Source organism: Cataglyphis hispanica, chromosome 1 (genome assembly GCF_021464435.1).
Source record: "Cataglyphis hispanica isolate Lineage 1 chromosome 1, ULB_Chis1_1.0, whole genome shotgun sequence".
NCBI lineage: Eukaryota > Metazoa > Arthropoda > Insecta > Hymenoptera > Formicidae > Cataglyphis > Cataglyphis hispanica.
In genome coordinates, this window is record NC_065954.1 from 7015137 (window position 1) to 7036360 (window position 21224).

A 21224-nucleotide genomic window follows, 5' to 3' on the forward strand; every position below is an offset into this window, starting at 1 on the left:
ATGTTACGGAACGGTGATTCAGCAGCATCTTTTATTACGATAAAACCGAATCCTCCAAGCAACAAATAAATGCTTTGATCGCTAACTCGCATAAAGATATCAGGAGAAGAATTTTAATAAAAATGTAAATCCTTTCGAAAGATGAACAATTGATGTATTGTAATGCCAGTGTTATTTACCAAATTTAAATTCAGCTCACTGCAGAGGTCATGATATATCCATTAATTCGAGTTTAATCCAGATTCGTGATGTAGAGATTAATAAATTCTAATTTCATCACTCGTCTGTGCACGTACCGCGCAAATTATTATATTCGCAGAAATACGCGAGAGAAATCGCGTTGTTTGTATCTGGCATACGGCAATATGTGCATCCGGAGAATGCGCCGGCATTACGACTGATAAAATCGCGTAATATGCATTTGCGCGATCTATGTACTTCTATGTGTTCAACATCGCAAGCGCGGATGATAGTGGTTCCCTCGTACGCGACTTTAGCATTCGGTGGTGGATAAGAAAAAGAGACGCGGAAGCGCGCGGAGATGATTTTTATACGAGGCGGTACGATGGCGTTTGTGATGTATGGACACTCGCTCCACGCTTTGGCAAGACCACCAAATTATTGGAACAACATGGCGTTGCATTTCCATTTGCGCTCTCGTATTTCTCTATTCATAACTGCCGCAATGGCGGGACATACTATGTCAAGGATAAATGTCCCCTTTTTTTGGGGGGCAATGTAAAGATAGTACTTTTTTGCGTGGTTTATGCGAATGCGTTTATTTAAAACTTGCGATACTGACGAAAGTTGTTGCGTTTTGTTTATACGCGTATACCGACATAATTGGATATTTTAATTAAAAGCATTATATTATACGAAATTGTTACAAGTTTAACTGAAAATAATTAGTTATACGAACTAATTATTTAATATTTTGAAAATATATATCATTATACTGGTATTTGATCGTCGCGCGCAAATTAGTTGCTTATTAAAATTGTTAAACATTTGTATTAAAGTATCTCGGAGAGAAATATTGATTCTTTCGATTCGCAACATCTCATTTTGAAGATGCGATGCAATACACACGATAGCGTAAACCGCAGAAAATCTCATCGAACTAACGTCACGTGTGCGTAGTCACGTGTACATTGATGCATATAGACGGTTCACTTGCTTTGCGTCGACCACATCGAGCTCATGCGTCACCGCAAAGCAGGTGCAACGCATGCACGTCAATCAGATTTTCCGACGATCCGTAGACACACGTGGCGAACCGCGAGTTTAGTTTGCCATTAGCATGATTAAGATCCGCTAACACATTTGCCGCTCTCGATTCATTTAACTTGCAAACGATAGCGCTAATGCATTTATATTGATGTTACTTATTTCCCGCAAGTGAAAAGATATTAGAATAGAATAAGCATTCTCCGCCAAGATGTTTTTGCATGCGAATTTTACGGTTCGAGATTGGCGGCGTGAAGGTGGGGCGTTATTATCCTCCTGCAAACGAGACACGGAACGAAACTCGCCGCTCGAGCTTTCTATATCCGTCGTAGACGAATATGCGCGGTAATTTTCTCAAGTGGACGTTATTACAGGCGGAAAGAACAAGGGACGTACGAAGTGGGTTGAGGGTGATTACCAAAGATTACGGCGTGTACGCCCCGAGTATCGTGAATACTAGGTCACGGAGTCCCGATCTATCGTGAGATTATGTCGCTACACTATAAGATCCGTTCGTTGTGTTATACCACGTACCTTACTGTAAGGTCCGCACACTTGCGGACGCAATACAGCTAACGATGTTTGGTCAAAGGTGGACCGCGGTGTGTTTGATCGAAGGCAACACGATTGATCGCATCTGTCGAATCACATTGTATCGCGCTTTATTATGCTTGATCATATCTATGATCGATGATTTCAACAAATATAATTGTTTCATTTCTAATCTCTTACTCTTTTAAAATTGTAAAAAGTAATAATTTTATAGATATATAAAGAATTAATTAAATATTAAAAAATTCAAACTAAAGGAATTTTCTTGAAAGATTTTATATTCTATTAAAATATATAAAAAGACATTTATATATATATATATATCTTTTTTTGCTCATAATCAGTGTGGTTTAATATATATTTGATGTAACATCAAATTAATGAAAAGTAATTGCTAAATGTAGTACGAACCCAATGACGAAATATTATCTAGCTAGAGACTGCTATTCTTTCTGTTCTAAAATACGTCATAACATGTGTTAACCCAGTTAACTGAGATAAAACAAGAGCTATGTCAGAGTTTTTTTAACAAAATTATGATAAATTGTTACAGCTAGTATTGTCAGCCAAAATTAATAAAAAATTACCGTTATATTTCTGTCATCTTCTCGAAAGCTATTACAGTGATCAATAATTCTTGTTCGATTTATATCAATTATTCTACGATTTATATCAACATATATAATGCACAAATTACTTGTAGCACAAAATTACATTACATTTAATTGATATAAAAAAAATCATTACTTTGGCTAATATCAATCTTGTAGCATGCAATAAATTTCAGACTGTACTTTAAAGATAAAACTCATAAAAATATTTTAAGTAACGTTGGAAATATGATAATTAATATATTGGAAACCTACTTTTTATAATTTGCAATAGAATTTCAGACAGAATTTTAATAATTTCGTATATGTAGCACAGAAAATATTTAAAACATTAAAATATGTATCCCTACGCAATACGTATATACATTGTATATACATATATATATACCATAATATACATAAAATAATAAATAAAATTTTATCCTGAATTCCATATTATGCATTATAGCGAATTATACATTATGTAAAATAGACTTAATATCGTACAACACAATTAGTACCTCCTTTAAATACCCACATTCGAACATGCAGTAGAAATAATCGAAATATGATTCGATCGATTTCTATTGCTATCGATTGCTATTTATAATGATTTATAATAGATATCGCGCCCGCGGAACTGATAACTGGTTCTAAGTAATGATGATTCGACGAAGGAAAACGTTGGTGCGTGTTCGGAAAGCAAATAGCGCTCAAAAGGGAAGCTGCGCGAGAAAAATGAAAGCGAATGAGTTTACAGAAAGGAAGATAAAATTGAAGAGCACGCCGTGATCAGGATTAATAAAAAGATCGATGAGACGTTTACTCCTTGGAGGAAATTTTTGCGCGACTTTCTAATATCTTCGATGCGTCCTGAAACTATTTATTATCGTTTATGTATAAAACTCGCATCAATTACTTTGCACTATATTATAAGCTTGTTATATTGTTAGTTTGTATAAAGTATATAGAATGTATGTTTCCAAATTAATGATAAATTACAAATTTATCATTAATTTGAATATTATGTAAGTACATTGAAAAACATTTTAGATACAAATCATGATGTCCGGTGGTGTATCAGAAAAGTAACAGAGTGATTTAGAGCGATATTAAATATTTTAGCATAATAAGTAATTTTGGTAGGTAAATATTTAGCACGGTAAAGTCATGTGTAATACGCAAATTCGTGAATCTCGTGAATTTTGTTTGCGTATACGCGATATCGCGAGTGTCAGATTCGCGTGATACATTATCACAGTTGTAATCCTTTGCCTAATACATACACATATACATACACATGCATATACTATATCGCGGAATAAACGCACGAGCGTGCGGCAATGTTTTTCGTCGGCTAACCAGCTCGAGAATCTACAGATCCATCTCAATTAGTTGGCGTTATTACAGCGCAACAAGCTTTGCCTCGCATTACCAACTATACCCACCGACCGGAAATGACGGCAAGTTAGTTTCCGCGGGCGCTCGGTCGAGGAACGGGAGTGCGTTTGACTACACACAGCGGCAAGATAGCGCCGAAATTTGGGGGTGCCGTTAAATAGATTGAGCGGGCTTGCATTACTAGCCCCGACAATAATGACTCCAACGGCTGTGTGTGGCTGGCTAAATATCCGCCGTCCGGAAGGTGCGCCGCGGCTTGATATAAGCCGACTAGCGATACCCAGTTCATTAATTATAATCAGAAAAAAGATACATCGTGTAATTTCCGGATCCCCGAACGCTCAACGTACACCGTTCGCATTCAATGTTGCCCTATGTACGATGGATTATTCGTCATATGATATTGCAATAATCATTCAGCTTTGATTTTATTCTACAAATTGTAAAGGAGAGTTTCATCAGCGAGATTTTATATTAAAAAAAAAAAACGAAATTATATCGATGTTTACATAATATGTTATTCAGATTAATTTCTGGACCGTTCAATGAGAAAATATCGGAGAAAGATAAAATGCATCGAGATGATAATGCGCATCAGTGCGCATTTTAAAACACATTTAACATATTACAATTATTTTTTTTTACGCACAGCCGTTGTTTTCATCCGTTCGCCGTCGAAGTGTGTCTCGACCAACACCAAAAATTTGAATCGCGTAACGAAATGGCGCGTCGCTATTACATCGCGCGTGTGAAATGTGTCGGCAGTAATTGCCGTGGCAATTACGCCGCGTCACTCCGTCGCCGACCACTGTCTATGTAATGCGACTCTAAATGCGCCTTCCCGCATAGGGCACGTACCTACGTTACATTATGCACCGAGCGCGTACGGGAGCTGTTCGGAGAACATACCATGCCAAGACCGCGGAATGAGTCCAAATTGTCATGATAATCGAGCAATTAAACTTTTGCTCCCTTTTCTCGTCCAGCTCTTTAACACTCGAGCATATCTCATATGTGTAGGCACCATGTTTTTCCGTATGCTGAACAATAGTCGACAAAGGTATCATAGCTCAGCATAGCTTGAGTGAAAGCACGTCATTATAAATAATATTACTAAAGATATTTTAAAGAGATATGGCTTTTCTCTATGTAATATCTTTTATTCGTACTTTAAAGAGAAAAATATTAAAAATCTTTTAATACAAATCTCTATTTATACGTTCGTGCAATTATCGAGGAATATCCAGATAATCGACGCTTAAATAATTGACATTGTCTACTGTGTAGCATCTATATACGAGCATGTGTCATTCCTTCCGTTTCTTCTCAAACAAATGAGGCAAGTAAACTTGGCACCGACAAACACAGCAGGGGGAGAGAGATCGTATTTGAAGTTCCACTAATTGCGAATGGTCTCGCTGCTGAAACTCGCGCGGGAAAGGCAATCCTCTCGGCAACGACAAATGTAGCTCTGTGTATCGCGATGGTAAATACATGGATGCAACGCGGAGAAAGTCCGCAGAGTTCAGAAACCCGAAGTAGCAAGCGCCGCGCACGTTATACAAAGCTAATGAATTTTTGTGACAGCGCGCCTGATGAAGCCAATAGTCTCTCTCTCTCTGTTAGCACTGTTGCGCGCGCAAACGCCATGCAACGTGTTACGAAATTTGCTGAAACTAATCATCAAACTATCGTGAAAGTACTAGTAGCGTGAATAGTGCTCCTCTTTTTTCTTTTTTTTTTCCCTTTATTTTTTTTTTTTTTTTTTCACGCCAAACCTCTGATCGAATGTAACGACCCGTACGTCACGATACGTTCGAAATAATCTGAATAGAGAGACAGAGTAAGCAATTTAATTTTATATCCTCCAACACTAATTATCACAATTTTTTTCTTAGGATCGAAAACGATTTTTATTAGAGTTACGCTAAAACTGTAGCAAATTATGTGAAATAAATTTACACGCGCTTGTATATTTCGATATCGAAGGTATCAAATTTAAATTGGTTGTACACTCGATATAATTCCGTCGCTCCCGAGAGTTATTGATTTATATCACTTGCCACCGGCAACCTATATTTCAAAACAGCACGGCAACATTGTATGTACAGCGCGAAACAGCGCATTTTAGAACCGCGAAAGAACGATGCGGGAATTACGGCCGCGTCCGCTAATTAATCACGCTTGGCAGTAATTCCGCGCAGCTCGCATCGCGCGCTCATTTCAGGATATGGTGGGTTTGTTTATAGCACCGGCTAACCGTAACATTAAAATGTCCGCTACTCGAATGTATATCCAAATGATGGTATATCATCGACGCTACTAATATTTGCGGCATGACGCGGGTTTCATTCTGTGTATATAATTATAAATTTTACTATCTGATAGAGATAATTTACTTAACACAACACACATCGTACGATCTATTACGTATGTAAATATACTCGGTACATGACAACTCTTTTTTTGTTTCGTTATGTTTTTGAAATAAATCTTTGAAGAAAAAAACGGTAAAGAGAGAACGATCTAATGTTGAATCATATATATTTTCTGCTTTTATTGTTTATTACGTGCAGCATGTATGCTTACATTTATTATATAATATTTACGTTTTATTTCCGGACAGGTATTTTATTGTATATATTTTATTGTATCCATACACATTTCTATGCTTCTATATGCACTCGTAGTATTCGAATGCGAGACTTTCATAGAGGAGATTGGCAATTGCTAATCTTGGAAATTGCACAAAAGCATGCATCTAGTTTAAATAAGTACACGCGGTCGGCATATTTGTGATAAACGGTCTAATAAGGTCGGCGAGAGAGAACATCCGCTCCAGATATCCAAGCACTTTTTTATATAGATGTATAAAAGAGGATTGAATATTGCATAAATAATTGCTGCTCGCGCTCCAATCTTACAACTATTGAATTAATGCATAATGTAAAGTAAAAATGCAAAACTATTACAGTGTCAACACGGACTAGCGTTAATCGCATTCTTTTAATTCTTGTTTTTCGCTTTGCAGCTCTCAGCATAGGTAATATTTTACAGCACGAGAATAGAAGAGACTAAACTTCGTAGGGACCATCAATTTTAACATTATTTCTACGAGAGAAAGGCATTAATAAAATTTAATATCGAATTACTATTTTATGCACACACGCAGGATAATAGAATTCGAAAGTTATTATTGCGCTTTGAACGATAATTGCAATAATTTGTTACTATGCGAAACATTCTGTCATTTCGTCTGCGAAATTTTAATCAAACTATGTTTTTTACTCTGATATATCATTAGCTCTATCGTATTGTAATATTATAGTCTCATAATTCGCTTCGTTAACGTGCATTATTGAGAATCCTGCACATAATAATCAACTAGCCCAAGTCGCAACATATAAACGGATTTGCTGGCAAAATTTTACCAAGATTCGAAATAAAGATATGTGCCAGAGACGAAATATTATAGCGAAATATTATTATCACAGAAAATATATCGAACGCGCATATCTGTATCTATATTATATCACAGTAATCGTTAATTATACTATGAAAAGTATTTTTGTAGTTCATCATTAGTATCGTCTATTAACGTCCGTCTAACTTTACCGCGCATTAATTCATTAAGCGAAAAATTTGTTTTTGTACCGTCGCACTTTAAAGATGGACATAATCGTAACAACAACCGTTCACGACAATTTCCGTCCTCATAAAACGGATACTTCATCAATGATTTTTTTTACGAGCCGATATATTTGATCCATTCAATCCTATCTCTGCAATGTTTCGGTTATCATCTTTAATATCTAGTGCATCGGTCGCTGTTATATCGGAAATGTGCGACCCTCATTCGGAGTCCCGCGGCTTCCTCCCTCGGCCTATTCTAACGTCGTCTTTCGCGTCTAATGGTTCGTATGAACCTGCCGTCGATGTACGCAATGCGTTGAGCGTAGCATGAGAACATTGTAACATCCGAGCAGCATCGCCCAACATTCTAGTCCACGCAAAGTTGGAATTTGCAGGAGATGCGAATACCGGTCGTGCTGCATCCGCGACCGGCGTGTACTACACGAATTCTCTAAGCTGGCAGCCTTGCCCTTTTCCTGTAAAAGCACGTGGTAATCATGCAACTCTCTCTTGCACGAACAGGACTGGGGACTTACCTACCGCAAAAGCATACGACAGTGAAATTTGTCGAAAGCTTCGAGAATCAATAATACTCTTTCCTCTGAAATTTTATAAATTCTATTATCGCCATCGATACTGATAACATATAGAAATGCTTGAAATATCTGATTGATTATTTAATCGAACTCATAATTAAATTTTGATTAAATAAAGTTTCTCGTTTAATGGATTCTCTATATTAAAAAAAAAATAATAATTAAATAAAAAATAAAAAAACCGTTTCTATAATTGATTAAAAATCTATTTATATTGCAACATATAATTTAGAAAAATATTAACGTTAGAATCTGCACTAAATAATAACAGTTAGCTCGTAATAATGAGCGCGATATTATATTTGCGTGTTTTTTTTCCTCATTTTACATTCATTCTTCACGTACATCGTACATTTTAATTCAGTCAACGGAGACACTTTTCTACTCGGAGATGTTCATTTCTCGCGCGGTTAAATCTGCTTTCAGAACGACGCGATAATCTCAATTTTGTCCCCCTTTTCAGATCGCATTTCTAAAGGGAAACGAGAAAATCCATGCTACTCAAAACTAAAAGCCACGAAGTTCCGCACTCGTGCTGCCTCCCAAAGGTCTTCTTTTCAACAATACAAAGTAATGGTACGCTAAGCCATGATTTTTCTCATTTTTTTTTAGTACAAAGCTTGACTCTGCGTGCGCAGGCTTTTTAAAGATATTAAAAGAGGCAAATTACATCGCTTGTAAAATATTATTTATTTATTTTTTTCTTTAGAAATATCTCAGGAAAGCGAACGATACCGATCTTTCATTGATTTCGCAATTAGATCCAAACAGCAATATTACGAACACGGATTATATAAACTGAAAAGAATCCATTTGTTTTCATACGAAAAAATCATCTATATGTATTCTTGCAAAATGATGATTTTCTTGAAAATATGACATATAAAATATTTTGCAAATATATGCACACATACATCAAATTTGAAATAATTTTGTATAAAGTCGGATGTGACTATCCCATTCCGCCATGTATCCTATGCATTCACAATTTTCGTTTACTCTATCATTTTGCTAGTTTATCGCCATTTAATATAAACTAAAACATTTTGGTTAGGCTGACAGTAGGCAGCCGCCAACATCTGGATCGACTACTTATAGATAGTATATTTTCCGGCGACGCCGTAGAGTCTCGGGCAAGTCTTCACACGTCTGTTTATTTAAACAACGAACGCGCATATATTCGCGCACCCACGCATGGAAAAACGTCGCCGGTCGCACGTGCTGCCATGCTTGCATTGGCAAGTCAGCCGTTACATAAATAAGCATAATCTTCATCGAATAAAATATTTTTTTGTGAGATTTACGTTCCCTTCACAGAGCAACTATTTTTCCTTTCTTTTTTTTTTAATTGTTTATTAAAAGCTATGGAGAAATATACAAAGCGGTATCATGCATTGTGATGTTAAATTAATAATCGTTAAATGTTCGGTTCGACGGAGCTTTAGCTGAGTTCGCGATATTCGGTTACCTTTAATTTTCCTTCATCTTCATCTTTTTCGGGCTGAGAAGGTAGAAATCTAGTTGATGAAGTCTCAGGAATGCCTCGGGGTAGAAGATAATTTTCACGAAATTTATACAGCGGAAAGATCTTGATACTCTCCGTGTTATATGGAAGTTTTCACAAAATGAAAAAATTAGTCCGTATTTTCTTTTTTATTTTTAGGACGAAATTTTTTTTACGGTATCGACTCTTCATTTATTCAAAAGAGAAATCTGTCTTCAAAAGTGAATTATAAATAATACGAAAATCTTTTATAAATTGCTGTGAATGCCAATTTTAACAACCGTGGACGAAACAATTAGAAAGTAATTTACAGTTTCTGTCTGCAAGCTGTGGTAAATTAATTTCTTCCAAGTTCTATAAAGTATATAAGATATATATATATATATATATATATATATATATATATATATATACAATAAATAAGATTTTTTAAACCGCTGGAACTTGTCCGATCATATTACATGCTATACTAACGTTTTTGTTTCGAATATAATGAAACGATCTTTATCGAATGGCTTCTCATACATAGTTACACAATCCTAGTGTCCGTGTATATCATTATCGAAAAAGCCAATATTGACCTTAAACCTTGTCGAAATGGTCGCCATGGCGCAGATAACGCGACACAAATCATGCGATTCGTATTCAGGCATGATCGCGCGATACCTCTTACACTTTACTCTCATCGGCAGGCTGGCTTTCAAAGGGAATCGGAATGTGCACGGAGGTCGCGGCCACCGTAATTTCGCGAGAACCCGCGTAGCATAATAAGGTACCCACAAGCGACTATCGGGAAGTAGTCGAAGCCGCGTTACACTCTGTTATTCCGCTGTGCATGCAGAGAGAGAGAGAGAGAGAGAGAGAGAAAGAGCGACGAGATGGTCAGATCAACGACCTGCATGCAACCTAGGTCACTACGATACAAAGCAGACTGGCCTCTCTTTTGCATATGTAAGACACATTCTTCGCCTTGCTACATTTTCTTCTCTACTTTTGCCTATCTACTTATGTTTGAGAAAGCTATGAACTGCTTTACAAAGAGCTTTCACTATGATTTTCGCGATGAGATGGTTTTTATGAAGAATAAAGATGCTTTTGTACTTTCTGTCAGCGCGATGTTTGTCAGCATTTTAAATCATTGAAAAATATGGCTTGCAATAATTAATGCAAATCCATTTATTTAAAACAATTGGAATGTATTCCACGACTTTTCGCTATAATCATTCTAAGCTAATAATCAATTATAATATTCAAACATTATGTGATATTGTTAACACAGTACAGTATATCAAATTACTGAGATCAAGTGTGTAACATGTGCTTATCTTGCCTGACATTAAATTTGCAGCAAGTCTGTTTTGGATATTACGTTAGCGTGCAAGGAAACTGACAACAAAACACACTCCATGTCGTGAATTTAAGCGAACAACTGACTGAAAATTCAAAGCGATCTCGATGCCTATAGTTATCGTGGATACATAATCATTGCATGAATCTGTATGGCCTCATTGGTGACATATCAGATACCTAAAGGATCTAATGTTACAGTAGATATTGGTAAATATATCCTTGAGATGGTATAATCCCAATAACACATGACAATTGAATATGTATATTGAATATCTATTATAGACAGAATATATATTATAGACAGAAAGTGACAGCTTTATATTTGAATATTTTAATATTGAGGAAAAAGAATCGTTTTTTAAATTTTCTATTTATGTATAAATAAGTATCTCTCTTTCTATATCGGGAAAAACATACGATAAGAAATAACGTAAAAAATATTTTGCGCGTATATCGGCTAAAATGATATCTTCGTCTTTCGCATTGATCGCGCTTCTTTCACTTTTCACGATCGCCGTCCGTGTGTTATTGAGCTTACGTTAGTGCGCGTTAACGAGACAGCGCTGAAGCCTCGTAAACGCTTGCCATGAAGGCTTGATGTAGCGAGCGGTCAATTTGCGCGTACTACACACTACCGGAGATGAGAAGATACACATAAAACGGCGCGAAGGAGGAACGAAGACGGAAAAGCCAGTATGGCATCTACACGTTTGACCTGTAACGAGGACAACTTCGTCCCTGGCCTCCTTCTAGGAAAGTATATTTCTTCCCGACTCGCGCGTCCGGCTCTCGCTGTTTTTATGCCAAGGTGTACTGCCGCCGATCAGACTCGCCAAAGCAAATTAATTCGTAAACTGGCGATCGGTGAACAAAACTTATTCCGTCAAAACTTTCCTCTTCAAGTTCGAGATCTGTCGTATTCGATTATTAGAATTATCGTTATTAATGTTTCTTTTGTGCATTTTTTCCGAGAGAATCCAATGCATTCGAGCGCGAGTTCTCACGATGATAATTCTAAGAAACATACGTGACGTATATATGTTTGTGGTTTGCGGAACACAATACCTATTTACCGTAAACAATAGCTGTCTATTCCCAGCGTGATTTCTTCGGAAATAGCTGGCGGTCCGACGACTCTCCGAGTATTAGATGTCGTCCGTACGATGTTTTGCGATCGATATCGTCGAATATATTGTACAGTACACGGTACACCGCGTGTTTTCGAAATGTCTACGCAAAGGTAAACCGCGCGTAGTATCTCTCTCTCTCTCTCTCTCTTTTTAACGTCGCTTGAGAAATGGACGTACGCGGAAGCGATCGTAAACGTCGTGTTTTCGGCAAAGGAATCTCTCACGAGGGAACGAAGAAGTTTACTTTCTCACTTTACTTCATGTCCGCCGGTTAAAAACAGAGTTGAGAAAATCTTGTACCGAATTTCCGCCCTTTTCCTTCTTCACGTATTTTAGTTTGCCTAACAACTTTGAGAAATCGATAGAAATAGCCTTCAGCTTTTCCAATACTGTATTTTCAAAGTTAAAATATAAAAATATTTTATATAAAATCTAACCAGAATTGATTCTCATACATTTTTCAATGATTTTGCAAGAGATAATTTCGAAGAATAATTAAACAAAAGAACTAATAAATTTGATCACATTGAAGATGTCCGTGATTCAATTCATGATATCATACATATCCATAGAATGGGAAGATCCTTCCGTAGTTAGATCTCTCAAGAAGTCATTTCCGATTCCGTTAGGTAAACGAAGATGGAGTTTATTCTCGCTGCACCTTCTCTCGCCGGTGGATTGCACGCGCATATTAATCGATCTAGCACGGTCGAGAGGGTCCTTGGGTGAGAAAGTTTGGTCGACGACGGCAAACCAATCTATGAAAGGCTGCGAAAGCGCCCGATCGCTTGCTCGTTGTAGGTAGGTAGATAGGTTCTCACACGACCGCAAACTATGATGGACATCGTCATTAAATTCGACTTCAAGCGCACGTCGTAGGTGCTCTCCCTCGCTCTCTCCCCTCTTATCTCTCTTCCTAGTCCTTTCCTAGTCCATGGCGACGGACCGCCATGTATGCGTCGTATACATGATCTGTGGACGTTGCGAGGACTGAGTGAGCTTGCATCAGGAGAGCCAAAGAGAGAGAGAGAGAGAGAGAAAGAGTGACTTTAGTTAGTGGTTGGAGAGGGAGAGAAATTCGAGGGGATAATCCGAGGAGGAGGTGGGTGTTCTCGATATGATTAATGCCTCGCATGCGTGTTCATATGTGGAGGACAGCTGTGAGTGACTCGAGCTCCGCCCAACTACCACCGTCGACACATTCAACCGAACGCACATCTGCAACAAGAGAGAGAGAGAGAGAGAGAGAGAGAGAGAGAAAGCAGCTCTTCACTCATCTTTCACTCAAGGATACGCGCCTGTTATTTCGACTACGTTGCACTCATGTTGCAACTCTCGCGCGAGCGATATGCGCCCTGCCCTGGATACACGATGCGTTCGACTCGTGACATTAATTGGCATTACGATTATGATATGGTATCACTCGCAACCGTGATCCGACTATTGCTCCTTCAACGACCTCTCGGCGCCTTGCCACATATCTCATGGCGCCAGTTTCTTTTTTTTAACACGATCATAATACATCGCAAACAATATTCGCTCGCAGAGTGGATGAGAAAAATCAGCTCACTTAAAATTGCAATTATTTTTCATTGAGAAGAGAAATAATAAGCAAGAAAATAACGAAAGATTTATTTTTATGAGAAATAATTATTAAATATATGTATATGCACATTTCAGATAAAACAAATCAAGCTTTCTTATCATTTTAACGTATTATTTTATTAATATAACTGTAATTAAAAGATGAATTAATAGATATTCATATATGAATAACGCGAAATTTTTTTTATGACGTGATGCACGTATTGTGACTTATCAGTATTGTTGAAGTAAAGAAAATATGTCATCCAATGATGATGCTACCGACTTACGCGCGGGAGCAAGCTGTGGACAAGCGTGATTTATTTCGCGGCACTGGCGGCGACGTTTAATTAACCGTACGCGGCTCAAGTTCTTTCGTTCTCGCGAAAGTAAGCGTTACTTCAAGTAATGCGCGCGAGAAATTATGAGTGTACGAAACGAGATTAACGTTTCCGTGCTTTTCGTGCACCGCCGGCGTCGTTACGTTCGCTTCTTTTCTTCTGCTTCCGACGCGCATTTTTTGTAAAACTTCTCTCTCAAATTGCACTAGACTATATACATATATATATATATACACACTATATTACACGGTGATAAAAAATTTTGTGGACAAAGAAAAAAAAAGAAATTATTAAATAGATGTCATTTCTAAAAATTAGTTTATATATACATGTAGATAAAACACATTAAAATCGCAGAATGTATAAATAGTAATATACATTCTAACACTATGTGATATTAATACAGAAATTATATTACATTATTTTAAGAAATTAAAGTTTCCTAGACTAAATTTTTTATTTGTTCAATTTAATATTCAAAATGTGAAAAATTTGACATAAACAATGCACAGATCTATAAAGCATAAAAAGAGTATTCATCTCTCTCTCTCTCTTTTAATGCAGAAATTTTATGTATATATCTCATTCAGGAAAGAAAATGTACAAAGTTTATAAACAGAATCTTCAAAAGTCATAAAATTCTTTATCTATGCTTATTTTTCTAAAATTTTTCTTTCGATATTTCGTGTAATAAATATATTATTTGTATATTTCGCAAGTTGGTACATTTATATAAACGGATAAACATTTTTTATCTCAAAAAATGTTCTATCCATTACTGTGTTTATTGTAAAAAAGTTTGCACATTCGCCGTTCTGCAAAACATTATGTAATGTATTTAATATAGTTAGGAAGCACATTATAAAGTGTCAAAAAGCAGCTCGTATCTGGAATGGCTTATCAAATAGTTTTTTGCATAGAAATGATGCGCGCGCTATCATGATGATGTTTTCAGCGATGAAGCTCACCTTATTTGCTGAGTTAATTAGGAACTAATTACATTTCTGTGTGCATTTACGGTTGGTCTTATTTGCGTTAATACCTCGGTTTTCATTGCTCTTGCTCGGTATATAGCTAGTTAAAACTTACGACACCGACGGTAAGCTTAGCATTTCCCTTTAACTAGCATTCTCTTCCCCGTTACATTGGTTACTCGCAGATTTTATTTAATCGCCACGCGATGCGCAAATTTACATTATAATGTTATTCTCTTGATAGCAAGCAAGAGGAAATACGTGTCAAAATTTTTTTATCTTCGATGAATGTATCAAGTTTCGTGTAATCAGATGAAAGGATCCCTTATAAAAGATATATGAAATACAAATTTCTTTAATAATATACATATGTAACAAACAATTCCTCGTATTTGTTGGATTCATGGATGAATACATTTTGTTAGATAAATCCTAAGCGACTTCTAACCGTAGAGTTGAAGTCATCATCGTCATTCGCGAGATCGAGGGTTCTCTCGTGATTTGTTAGTTGAAATAAATCGTTACGGCGATGTGGATCGCGATAAGACGATAGGTGCTGCCAAGCGTACAGATTACGAGGAGATATCGAACACAGATGGAATTCGATTTGCAATATGCAGAAAGGGGTTGGTTCGAAGAGACGAGAAGAGCGGGCAGCTTCGATTGAAAATAGTTCGGTTTCAATCTCACCCATCTCTCGTGGTTCTCCAGAGCTCCTGAATAAACACTGACTTTCTCGTTCCACCTCACCCGGAATCAATTCTAGCGAATAACCGGGGTGTTAAGTTCGCTCGAGGCAACGGCGGCTCCCGGTCGTCGACAGGGAGGGGTTATAAGGGGCGAAATTTAAGGGGCTCTGCGGCCACTCTACGGAAGCAACGCGCTCGAAATAAAAAGCCATGGATAAGAGGGAGAAACCTGCAATCTCTGCGCGCGATGCGGTGTCGCGTAACCGCATCTATCATGCTGCATGCGGATTAGGTCCTGTCTACGGACGGGATAGAATCTCGTTACCGACGATGATAGCGTCACGTGATGTATGTATTTTCTTTTTTGTTTTTTCTCATTGCGAGATTCAATATGTGAGATACATATGCGCGATGGCCAAATATTCACAAGCTGCATACGTTGCCGAGCTATAACTCGCCTCATACGCGGAATTGGAATGGTGTTTGCTTTTCGGAAACTCAGTTCAGCGAATATGTTTTTCTTGTATCATATCGAATTGCGTGCATCGATTACATCGTCCGTAAGTGTTGTAAACGCGCTACAATTTAGTACTGCGGAAATGTTATATGTAAAATATGTTTTTTTTTTAAATATATAATTGGAGCATTTTTTTCCCTTAGCAAAAGTAAATATTATAATACGAATAAAAAATATTCGTTTTCCATAACAGTTTTATACGTGCCTTTGCACGTTTTATACATATATTATTAAACGAGTTATTTTGTAATAGTGAATTTTTTAGAAAATTAGAAATTAACATTTTACGTATGTGTGTAATATACGCGCGTGTCGTTTAAGTTGTCGGATACGATGGCAGTAACACTTTTGAATGATGCATAACAACTTTTTTAAATATGCATAAATTAAAACTCCGCTCTATTCATTTATTTAAATTTTAAATTTTACAAACTGCCCGCTTTGTTAACATGATACCATAGTATATTACCAGCATATCATATTATACACAATATGTCATCTTTATGAAAAAAAATATCAAGTAATCGCAGATTAAATATTTAATCTTCCATGACACGAAATATTGTGTAATATAAATACAACTGTATATATGACAGAAGAGATATGTCAACGTTGTAACACATAATTGCAATTTACTTAATGCATTCGTATCTTTGCTCATATTTTCAGAACGTCGTGCATAAGAATAAATGTCGTATTCTTCAATAAGAATAGGATCTGATATAAATTATGAAACGAAGGCGGTGATAGCTAAAAATATATTTAAGTTCGATAGCAGCTTGCAGATACCAATTCTCTTAGATAAATGAACGTCACGTAATAAAAACTGCAGTTTTTCTGACAGCATATTCCTTGATCATAACGTCGTTATAAATTAAACCTTCGTGATCAAAATAGTTTTCGATAATAGATTGACACTTGGTATTGGATTTTTGTTTTGGCATTAGCAACATTTGCTCAAGGTGATAATTAATTCCTGTCATTTGCAGCGTTTCGTAAAGTTACGCAAAAAGATAGGATTAATGATTCGACAAATAAATGAATGATTTAATGAATTTAATTTCTATAACACAAACAAAACTACTCGAACACGCATGTATTTTCTGCATTCACAGTGTCTCTGTATTTACTTCTAATTTAATCATTTCATGACCGTCGACAGCATATAGCCCACATCTGCATCCGACAGTAGTACGGGACACGTAGTAAATATATGGCAATACTATGCGACATACACAAATGGTTGCACAAGGTATAAATTTCGACGCTGTCTGGCTTTCATATGGAGCGTGCCATTGAAACGTGTTTTTGTTATGAATTCGACAAATATTTGCCCGCGTGACATGGGAAGGTTGACACATGCCGTTATGAAAAAACCACGAGCGATAAGAGATCAATCGCGTGTACGTTATTTCGCGGCGTGTAAAATTGCATAAGAGAGAGAGAAGAGAGAATATATATATATATAGGTTTTATAATCAATTTTCATTTAACGATACACGGCGTGTTCAATTTTAATCACACTGTAATAACAAAATATCAGTTTTGAAACAATATATAGCAGTATAATAGTCATTTGTGTTTGTTAGCGGTAGCTTTTAAAAATATCGTTGCTATTTATCAGCTATTAATTATCCACTTCTGAACGTATCCTGCTACATAAGACTTGATAGAAATCGAATTTATGAAACATAATTAAACTCATCTTCATAATACATAGACATGCAAATATTGTAGAAAAGTATGTCGTTACATAAAGCAATTTTTATTGTCGCTTCTTTGTATTTGTCGGCTCGCAAGCTAAATATTTAAAATATTTATAATGAAAAATAATGTTTCCAACTATTTTTCTGAATGTATATACAGAGAATATATACGACTCTCGGCGCAACAATTCGTTTTACCGATCCTTTCTGCTTCTTCTATGGCTTTTGCTCTTTCGATCCTGCATCTTTAGTCGGCATCTTCTCCGGCGTGGCCTCTATCCCCGGCGCGTTCGTACGCGCGTTTGCTTCGCTTTCTCTCCGCAATATTTCTCTACTTTCCTACGCGAGAGCTCGATTTTCCCGACAATTCACCTTCTTGTCTTAGTAATAATTGAATTCGCGTTATTCTCGGCCACCGTGCGAGAAGTCAAGGAAGAAGCCGGCACATTTGCGCAACGTTCCGCGCGAATGTTTCGCATTTGAGAGAGAAAGAAGGATAAGAGAAGAAGAGAACATATAAAACAACGGGGTTGTTGATTGAGGAAAAGTGCTCGTAATTGTTCCTTTCGCTATCCGATTAAATTGATCCGCGACACGCAAAGTAGACTACGAAAAATTATCTTTTAATTTTGAAATCTTTAATTTATTCATCAAGCGAGAACAAAGAAACGCGCTTGTTAGCGAAACGAGGCTTTGAAATTTTTTTCAGCATATCTTATGGTTTAAGCATCAGTAGAAAATGCATGTAGAAAATGAGATGTATATATCAGACACTGATGGGATTTTATATAGAATTACATATATCGATACATAATTATTATACATAAGTATACACACGCACACACACGTGTTCATACATAAGAAATAAATATATTCTATCAATGAAATTATAGAACTCATATATTCAATCACTGGAATTAATTAACTTTTGTATATAATATAATCTAGGAATTCATGGAATTTTTAAATTTTCATCCACGGATATAAAATTGCATCAACGTGGAAATAGAAATAACGTATGGACGTAATTAATGATTACTTTCTTGCGCAAATAAAATGAATAATACGAAACGAAACGATGGATTTTGTCCATTGTTTTTCAATGATCATCGCCCAGCAGAATATTCGCGAATAACGACACAATAATTAATATTTAATTTTCTGAATTTTTTATTAAACGCATTTCATTTTAAGAAAAATTAGTATATTTTTAGCTATAATAGTATAATTTATATCTGATCTGTTAATTAAATATTCAATTCCGAAGCTTTTCAACAGTCGAAAAAATACAATACAAATAAAATCTAAAAAATTCCTGTAGAAATAAAAATTGCATAAACGACTTTTATTTAATTTAGACAAAAACTTTTTATTATTTTCCAGGTAAATAGAATGAGTTTCTTTAAATTTGACATATTACAAAATTCTTACAAAAAATATTATATATTTTTAATTTGATGAATAATGAAATAAAGTAAATAATATATAAATCGAAAATTTTATTTAACAAGAGGTATAAATATATTGCTGTAAAACAGGTGCAGAATCCATCAGCAAGATTAAATTTTGTCACAATTAAATTTGAACTCGTTCCATATATCGTTAAAGATACATATGTCGAATCCTAGTTATCTCCATATATATCTGCCATTGTATAAAGTATAACGGCTGCCACAAGCCATTTTTGTCGAGTTTTTTTTTTGTTTTGTTTTTCGAACAAACGCAGTTAACGATTATTGCATTCTTTCTCGATTATCCGGTATGTATTGTTAAACCAGAACTCCCGGCGAAAAAAGCGGCTTACGCGACAACGATCGATTTGACGCCGTTTACTTTCCCTTAACAGAAAGTTTTTTTCATTCCTCGTTGTTTGCTGTACCGTATATGGGGCCGGAGATTGTTTTCGCTGTTCTACAGACTCCTATCCGAAGTGGGAAAAGCACATCCTTTGTTTCTCTAGGTTTTTGTCAATGCTTTCAAGCGAACGATAGCAAATTTTTCCAGACGAAACGTACGTTGTACCGAATAATTTAAATGCATTATTATATTCTAAATACGTTTGCATTTATATCATTTATGTATATACATAATATAATAAATATTATGTATATGCGTAAAATATATTTTTTCGATGAATAGCGGTGTACGCGCAATATTTAATAACTAAAGCTCTGCATCGTTAAAATAATTTTAATACTGCTTTGAAATATTAATTGTGTATGCGTTTATGCTAATTGAAAATATTGATCGTCACAATATGATCAGCTGTAACGATTGTTATCTTTGAAATATGATAATAGATATTTATTGTTGCAGCACCATCCTTGGTTCAAGGCATTCGATAAAATCGTGAATTACATTATCCTGAGACCAGAACGAACGTAAGTTAAATCTTTAATTTTATAATTAATAATATTATTGATTTGACAAATTAGTTTTTTTCTAATTGTATTTAATTTTGTATCAATTTCGACTATTAAAAAATAAAAGAAATCGGGAAAGAATATGAATATATCGATCGATAAGATATAAGTTATGTATGTACATGTTACACTAATTATTAACATTTATTTCATTAATCTTCTACTGCTGCAATAATTAATGACTTTATTGACTTTTTTACATGAATGGTATTAAATCAATTTTTTGTAAGAGATAAATTTATTTTTTGATATAAAACGACTATATTTGCGGACGTGAAGCTATGGTTATTCATCAAATATGATTGATAATGAATACTGTGAAATTATTACTATTTGCTTTGCTTTTAAAAAAGTAAAGTAATATATAACGTACGATATTTATCTTTCGATTAATACCTTTATTTGTCCGAATCGATAATGAACCTTTTGAATTGCAGCCATAGGCTCACATTTGTCATATTAGCAAAGAACGTATATAATTTCAAAAATTGTCATATCAATTCTAAGTCAAAGCACTGTTGAACCATGCAGTCACTACAACACGACAACGAGATGAACAATGGCGGTATTCGCTAATCATCAGTATTGCCCTTCGGCATTTAATCCCAATAGGAAAAAGACGAAAAAAAAAGGAAAAGAAAACATGAAACAGAGCATTGACGATTTTCACATTTTCATTTTCTTAAAATTATTGTACCGATGGTACTATTATGGTACCATCAGAGGATTTCTCATATTTATCTAGCTCTTGTAAAGCACAAAAGAAAAAGGGAAAAAGGTAATCAAGATGAGGTTCTCTGACTTCTTGTGAGTAGATAGATAGATATGTATCATAAGACTGAAAAAGCTAAAGCTTTCGTTGGCCGGACTATTCAATACAACAAAACATCCATCTCGATGTCGAAAGATTAAAAGCCCGCAGGAAAGGACCAAAAACGTAAAGCTCCTCTCTAACGGTATTTCGAAATTGCAAACGACGGGCATCATTTGCAAAATAAATTCATGTA

General features: G+C 35.7%; 2 protein-coding genes across 6 annotated transcripts in view; one reads left to right on the forward strand and one right to left on the reverse strand.

Annotated features, from left to right (window-relative positions):
- The window catches only part of LOC126849935 (leucine-rich repeat-containing protein 24-like), a 186075-nt gene that overhangs the window by 148061 nt on the left and 16790 nt on the right, over window positions 1–21224 (forward strand). For all 5 annotated transcript variants that reach the window (XM_050592366.1, XM_050592405.1, XM_050592386.1 and 2 more), the window contains one exon: window positions 20111–20175. The gene's annotated coding sequence lies outside the window, so the exon portion shown is untranslated. The remainder of the gene's footprint in view (window positions 1–20110; window positions 20176–21224) is intronic.
- LOC126849593 (protein mesh) overlaps window positions 1–21224 on the reverse strand; it is an 84385-nt gene that overhangs the window by 28990 nt on the left and 34171 nt on the right. The window lies entirely within an intron of this gene.